Consider the following 7,208-nt stretch of genomic DNA (forward strand, 5'->3'; position numbering starts at 1 on the left):
TAACGCGTTAGCAAGAAACGAACACAAACCATTTTGTAAGTTTTTTGTATTAGTGAATATACCGGACCATTTGTGACACGATAAAGTTGATTCGTTCTTGCTAGAAGCGAAGTTTTTGTGAATATACGTGGCAGCTTGCGCGTTCAATTATAATCCGCAGATAATACATATTGGCTTCGCAAGATCTTTTGTGGCCGCGTTGGATAGGTAAATGTTGTTGTCTGACCTTTGCAGTTGAAACTCGCCTTGATTTACGCGCGTATAGCATTCGTTACAGCCGTAGTTCGCTTTCTCATTCTCTATTATTGCCTCGAGTGTCCTCGTGTGTACGTACTTGAGTTCTTCGACTTGCCGCCGTCACTTCGAACCCGTTAGTTGTTGAGATAACTGTTGCCCTTGTCATTTTAGTGGCAATCCTCTTTCAGTACATTGGACATTTCATTCATTTTAGTAGCATCTACACAATTAACGTGGCAGATAATAATTTATAGGGAAGATACGGTGAAAGGGAAATTATTTTAATGAGAGATATATATCTTTGTTTCACTTTTTGCATGACATACTGCTCCAGGTACAGGGTGATGATGACTACAATATATACAGCGATAAATGGAGTCACACATGTAGTATACACTATTTACAGGGCTTCATTTAGGCTTGTGCGCCGCAAGAATGTCAGCAGTTATTTTGTGGCGTGTAACGCACTAGAGCTGCTTTGCCATTTGTATAGAATATGTGTCAACTCCAAGTTTGAGTCCGGTTGTAGTTTTAAGGCCGTAACCACAGACTTTCTTTCTGATGCCTATATCGTGTACTCACAGAGGACGTGATTGATGTCTTTTAGGAAGTTACAGTAAACACAGTTAACTGGCGGAACGTGGGAGAAGCCTTTGTCCTGCAGTCGACGTAGTTAGGCTGCTGCTGCTGCCGATGATGATGATGATGATGGTGATGATGATGATGATGATGATTAGAAACAATCCTGAGCCAATATTGTCTCTTGAGTAATTATTACATGGGACGTTTAATCAGATGTGGTGTAAGCACGTTTCACCTTGTCTGTTGAGGTCTCGCTGCATACCGACGTGACACCATGGATTTATCTTTTACAGCGGTCTATACTATTGGCTATAGTGTCTGTCCAGAGAGATTGCTGGAGGCGCCAAGCGTGTGCCGATACTAGTGTCCCAGCATCTTCCCTCGAGAAAGGTATTTCGACTATATCTGTCGAAGCGCTTTTGATGCTGGTTGAACTAGAAATATTTTGCTAAACCATGAACAGGATCAAGTAGGCAAAAGCATGCATAACGTGGCAATGGTGCGGGAAAAGACGGTGAGCAGAAAAAGAAAGAGGGAAAAGGGTAGAACACTAGATAGTGTGTCTCACACGCAAAGCCAAGTACACTGTGAAGTATAAATAGAGGATGGGAGCTTTTGAAGCCCCGCTTCTTTGTTTGCTGCGACTTTGATGAACACTTTTCATTAAGGTTATGCCAAACAGCCCGGGAAATGCTTGGAAAAAAGAGGGAAAGGGAAGTGATAGTCAACAGGCGTGATGTGAGTAGGAGTATGATATGAATGAGCACCTGAGAAGGTAAAACATTGTTATAACCAAGAGACTATGCAAAAACCATGAGTTGTAAAGTGCAGCAAGGAGTGAGAAAGGAGAAGTAGGGTGGGGAATGGTGAGGTGGGGTTGAGAAGGAGGATAGTGGTGAAGAGGAGGGCATGTCATGGTAGTGTATATTAGGGTATAGAACGAAGTGTAAAGGGGAAGTGACGGTGAGAGGGAGAAATGCGCTACTGAGGAGGAAAAGGAAGAGGGGAGGTGAAAGCATAGCAAAGCCTTGCACAGAGTTGTGTAACGAGGAGGAAGAGAAAGCAGGAGAAAGAAATGCTAGAGCATAGCGCAAGCGTATGTCTAGCAAGAGGGTGAAGAGGAAGGAAAAAGGAGTGGCGCAGTCTAGAGGTGTGTATGAGGAGCAAGAAGTGGCTATTGATTGATATGTGGGGCCTAACGTCCCAAAACCACCATATGATTAGGAAAGATGCCGTGAAAGGAATGGAGGCGAGGAGAGAACTCTGCTGCATTGAGGGTGAATCTCTTCTTTTCTGCCATGGACGCCGTGCATTCTGCACGTTTGAAACGCCAGCGTTCGGTTGCCTGTGAACGCGATTGTCACTGTAGGGTTGTAGATCAAACCACTGCCCCGTACTACGTACAGCTTTAACACTGAGTACAGCCGCTTATGTTTTAGGGGCGAAGCTCTATAAGCCGTGGGTTGTGCATCTGCGATGTATGTAGCAGTAGCAGTAGTAGTAGTAGTAGTAGTAGTAATAGTAGTAGTAGTCGTCGTCGCGGTAGTAGTGGGTAGCCAACTCCACGGCCGGACTAAAGGAGCGACACGCGCGCACTTTTTTGAACTGAGCAGAAAACCCATGCACGTCAATCATAAATTATTAGATTGTGGTTTTTGATAAAATAACCGGCAGATACGAGTATTGGTGACTTAATCTCCAATAAAATTTGCCGTGAACTTCATGCTTACTAACAAATCTTGTTACAGAAGGACGCATTTTGAGCACTATCTGACCAGACATGGTTGCCACGTTAAACTCACTTGGCGTAATCTCCTTCGTTTTAGCAAGGTTTAGCGCGGGTTGAGCCTATAGTTGGGCTGCAGTGCCAAGAACTAGTGGCGGTGAAAGGTGGGAACTAGACACAAAGCGCTGGCCGTAAGAAAGTGCGCTGGATAGCGGTACTTTTATATAATAAATATATGACGAAAAGATGCGAGATGGCGGTATTGGAGTGTTGACTAGATGAACGAACGGCTGGACAAACGCAGGGATGAAGAAATGGACAGAGAGACAGATGCCCGGATGCACGGATGGATGCACAGAAGAGCGCAGGGATGGACGCACAGACGGACGGACGCATGCAAAGACGCGTGGATGTTCACACAGCAGCTGCTGCCGTACGATTCTTCCCACTCAAAGATTGTGAAGAGGGGCGTTGCGTCTCTTTGCTTAGAATCAGCGCTAATAAGGTCGTGCCCACACAGCATGGAACTTAGTTTCCTTAATCAGGTGAGCCGACTAGAAACTGCTGGGTTCTCTCGATCGGTCAATACGGCCGTTACTGAATCACTTCTGCAGAAGTTTAAACGTGGAACACGGGAAGCGATGACTGCTACCCAGCCCTTAAGGATTAGGCCACAAGTTGTGCCATATATCCATAAGGTCTCGCACAACCTTAACAAAGTCCCGGCCAGGCACGGCGTACCGATGGTGTTTTCCGCACCAGAAAAAATTGGAAGACTGTGCCAAAGTGTGTGCGATAGAAAGAAGCGCGGCTGTCAGAAGAAACATGAGAGGGCCTTTTTAAGTGTTCTATGGGGGTTGTGTACTCCATACCCTTATCCTGCGGAAAAGTGAACATTGGCCAAACCGAACGGTGTATTAATGACCAATTAAGGGAACACGCCCAAAAATTAACGAAAAGAGATGACATGTATGCGCACCTGGTTCCGCATGTCATCTCGTGTGGGTGTGACGCACGATTTTCTGAAACGAAGATTCTGGGCAGAAGCGCAAGTAAAACTGCACGTAAAGTGTTAGAAGCCTTTTTCTTAGAAAAAAATAAAGATCACTGTGTAAGCGCCCTTTCAATTTCGTTGTGACCAAGTGAACTTCAGTTTATCGCTCTAAGACTATGACATTGATTAACTGTACGTTTTGATAATGTATGCTGTTGGCCTTCTTTGGTGTGTGTGCGCACGATGTGTCCTGTATATATTCAAGCCTTCGAGCTATGAATAAATCAGTTGGAAGTGAGCGCTGTGTGTTTGATGCATGGGTGTGTGCGTGTGTGAGTGATCGTGTCAAGTTTTCGCGCTCTAATTAATTTTTCGAAATGATCTACCAACTAGCCCAACAACAAGTTCTCTTAGTTCACACAGATGGATGCACGGACGGACGGAAGCTAGAACGAATAGATGGACGCCAGCACGGACGAACTCAAGGATGCTTCACCCCACTCATCATCCTGCACTCCGTCGATATGCGGTGATTTCTTTTGTTCTTCACGTTGTTTCATTTTCGGAGCGAAACTTCTTAAGCCGTGGGTCGTGCGTCCCCGATGTATGTAGTAGTAGCAGTGATAGGTAGCCACCTCTCGCTTAGTCCTTCGAATGTCCACTGGATGGTGGTATTGTACATTATGAATATGTAATGAAAAGATACGAGACAGTGGTAGTTGGAGTGTTCACTGGATGGGTGAGACGCGTGGACAGACAGACAGACAGACAGATGGATGAATAGACACGTGGATGGACAGACGGATGGACAGACAGACGCATGGATGAATGCATGAGTAACAGACGCTTGAACGGGTGAATGCAGGAAAGAATAGACTCATGTACGGTGACACGGGCGGTCGCACGGACGAACACATGGACGGACGAAAGCAAGAACGAACGGACTGACGGACGCTTCGCCCCACTTATCATCATTCACTCCGTGGATATGTAGTGATTTTTTTCTTCCGACGCTAACTGAAGACGTCACCCAATTCGAAAGATTGAGCAACGACAGCGCGTGAAGTATTTGAGCAATGCTGATGTTTATTTGCGAATAAATCACTTTATTTGATAAAGGACGACAAGTTCGCTTATTTTAAATGAACCAACATTAAATCACAGTAATTCTTTTGCGCTTGAAATTGAGGCTTGAGCTTGAAATTGAGGCAATAAATTTACAAACTCGTTTAAATTGTTGCTGATCATAAACCAAAAGTGAGGCGACCTCGATATTCTCGATATTTTTCTTTAGGTATAACTACAAGACAAATTCGTGGGCCTATTGCAAATAAAAAATACAGTGTGGCCGATTTCTGCCTATTTTCCTATTGCCAGCGGGCGGCTATCGCTTAACTGGGTGACAAGTACCCTTATCTTCTTCTCGGATTACCAGCGTTTTCAATTAGAAAACGTGGCTTCTCTTTATGCTGTGTTTTTTTTGTGACGCGGTTCTGTGACACATCACTATAGGGGGCCTGTTATGACCGTCGTTATTATTGAAGTCTTTTTTTTCCTTTGTGATATGAACGAAAACATTTTCATGCATTCCAAGCGAGAATGTGCCGTCAAGACGGTTTGATTTCCTGTCAGAAAAACGTGAACAAGGGGTTCCAGGATCAGTTCACGCGAAGAAAACGCACGAGCCAAGAAAGGCCATTGTGAGCCCGACATTATGCGAACCTTTCGAGGCAAACAAAGAAGCAGCTGGGCCAATTTCAAGATCACCGAGGATCTGGAAAGATCGCAACCAGCGTGGTATTTGCAGTTTGGGCTGAAAGGTAAAACCGAACTGGGTGTGGTTGCACCTTGCGAAGAGAAGCGGAGCCTCAGAAATTCACAGCTAAGCCGCAGCTTCTAGCAAAAAACTAGAGATGAAATGTGTGGAAATGAAGAAGGCACAAACTGCTGCAGCCCACCTCAGTGCTTCAACTACAAGGGTTTAGTCGACCACTCCACTTTCCCCGTTTCTCCATAGGATCGACTGAATAGAGTGGCAAGTTTCGGCGATATGCTGGCGGACCATTACATTGTCCTACCCGAACGCAGTCAGGCAAGTTTGACACGTGTACCGGTAGCCTGTTTTTCAAACTTCACCCAACTGCCAGAAGAGTCTTGGATACCAAGATCATCTAAGATCATCACACGTGCGCGAAATCTTGGTGACGTGTGCGTAACGTCGGTGCAGTGCGTTTGTGACCATGTCTGGGCATCATGTAGACTGTGCCCTCTCTACGTGCATTGTGTGGTGTCTTTTCCCGTCTTCGGGGGTGGAGCACCTAGAGAATGGAGACTGAAGCCGCGGACGATGCGCCCAGGGTTGGCAACGCGGCGCTATATGAGCGTAATACTTTCGTATATTTTAAGTGCTACAGTTGATCAGTTCTCCTGTACAGTTCTGATCACTTTATCTCCTCCTTTCAAATTCTCAGTTACTAACCATGTATATGAATTGTTGTAGTTCTTACAAGCGCCTCATCAGACTTGTTCGACGATGGGTTCTAGGACGGGGGCACACTACCAAACTGAGACCCGCAATTCCTGGAGTCACAACAACTGGGTGGAAGCGGTGGAATAGTGTCAGCCCAGGTCTTTACAGGCCCTGCAACTCCATGCTTTTGTGCATGAGTGGCAAAAATTAGAAGACACCTCTAACAGCCAACAACTGTCTGCCTACCACTTAGCTGTGAAGTTGTGTGTACCACGAATCTTGTATTATTCATAAAAATTGCTGTTTCGCAGCAAGGGCGAGATATCGCAGTATAGAATAAAATAATTTTATCAACAAACACTTTAGGTTTTGATCTCGTAGAGCTCTACAAAGCACTGATGAAAGTAAGTAAGGCCGATCCAGAGAGTGAAGCCGATTTCGTGCACTCAGCCGTCTCAATGCCAAACGGGGAGGGCACAATATGAAGAAAGGTATACGAGCCGTTTGATCGTGCCCGGCGAGATAGCATGGGCCAGCACTGGCGACAACGTGCTTTTGTTCGAAATTCACGGTTGCTGCTCGGGTGACCCAGCCCCTTCCTTCTCGCCTGGCGTCACTTCATGATTCTTGCGAAAAGCTGGCGATGTATTTCCCATTTGCTTGAGGAGCGAATAATTGCAAACCTCGCACACAAGATGAGGTTGTCGCATGCTCCCTCCATGCAACGAAGACAGCAGGTTTCTTCATTAGATGCGAAGCAGCTCTTTCTCTAGCCTGTGTAACGCCGTTCCTCTGTTTGCACTGCGCTCCCCTGGACGCTGGTGTTGGGGTGGTGCCAAGTAGGTCACATCTTCTTTCGCAGTGCGCGTGCGTTGACATAACCCTCTTCCTAGCCTGTCGCCGCTCACCGTGTGTCATATCTCTCGCTTCAACCTCTCCACCACTTGCAACGCTCGAGTCAATTCCTCACGTGGTTATGATCTCAGTCGCCCCACATTTTTCTATCTTTCGGCGAGAAGCCACGAGCCGGCGGGTGCACACGCTGCACGCACCTCGAAAATCTTGCGGCGCCAACAATGCAGACAGCGCGCCACTGCTTGCCGCGCGATCGTGCCGACAAGCGGGACGCCTTCGTGGCATGCCTCCCGCTGGACAGAGATAGAAAAACCTCAATATATACATATATACAGGGAGTAGGA

This window comes from Rhipicephalus microplus, chromosome 1 (assembly GCF_043290135.1).
Source record: "Rhipicephalus microplus isolate Deutch F79 chromosome 1, USDA_Rmic, whole genome shotgun sequence".
Taxonomy (NCBI): Eukaryota; Metazoa; Arthropoda; class Arachnida; order Ixodida; family Ixodidae; genus Rhipicephalus; species Rhipicephalus microplus.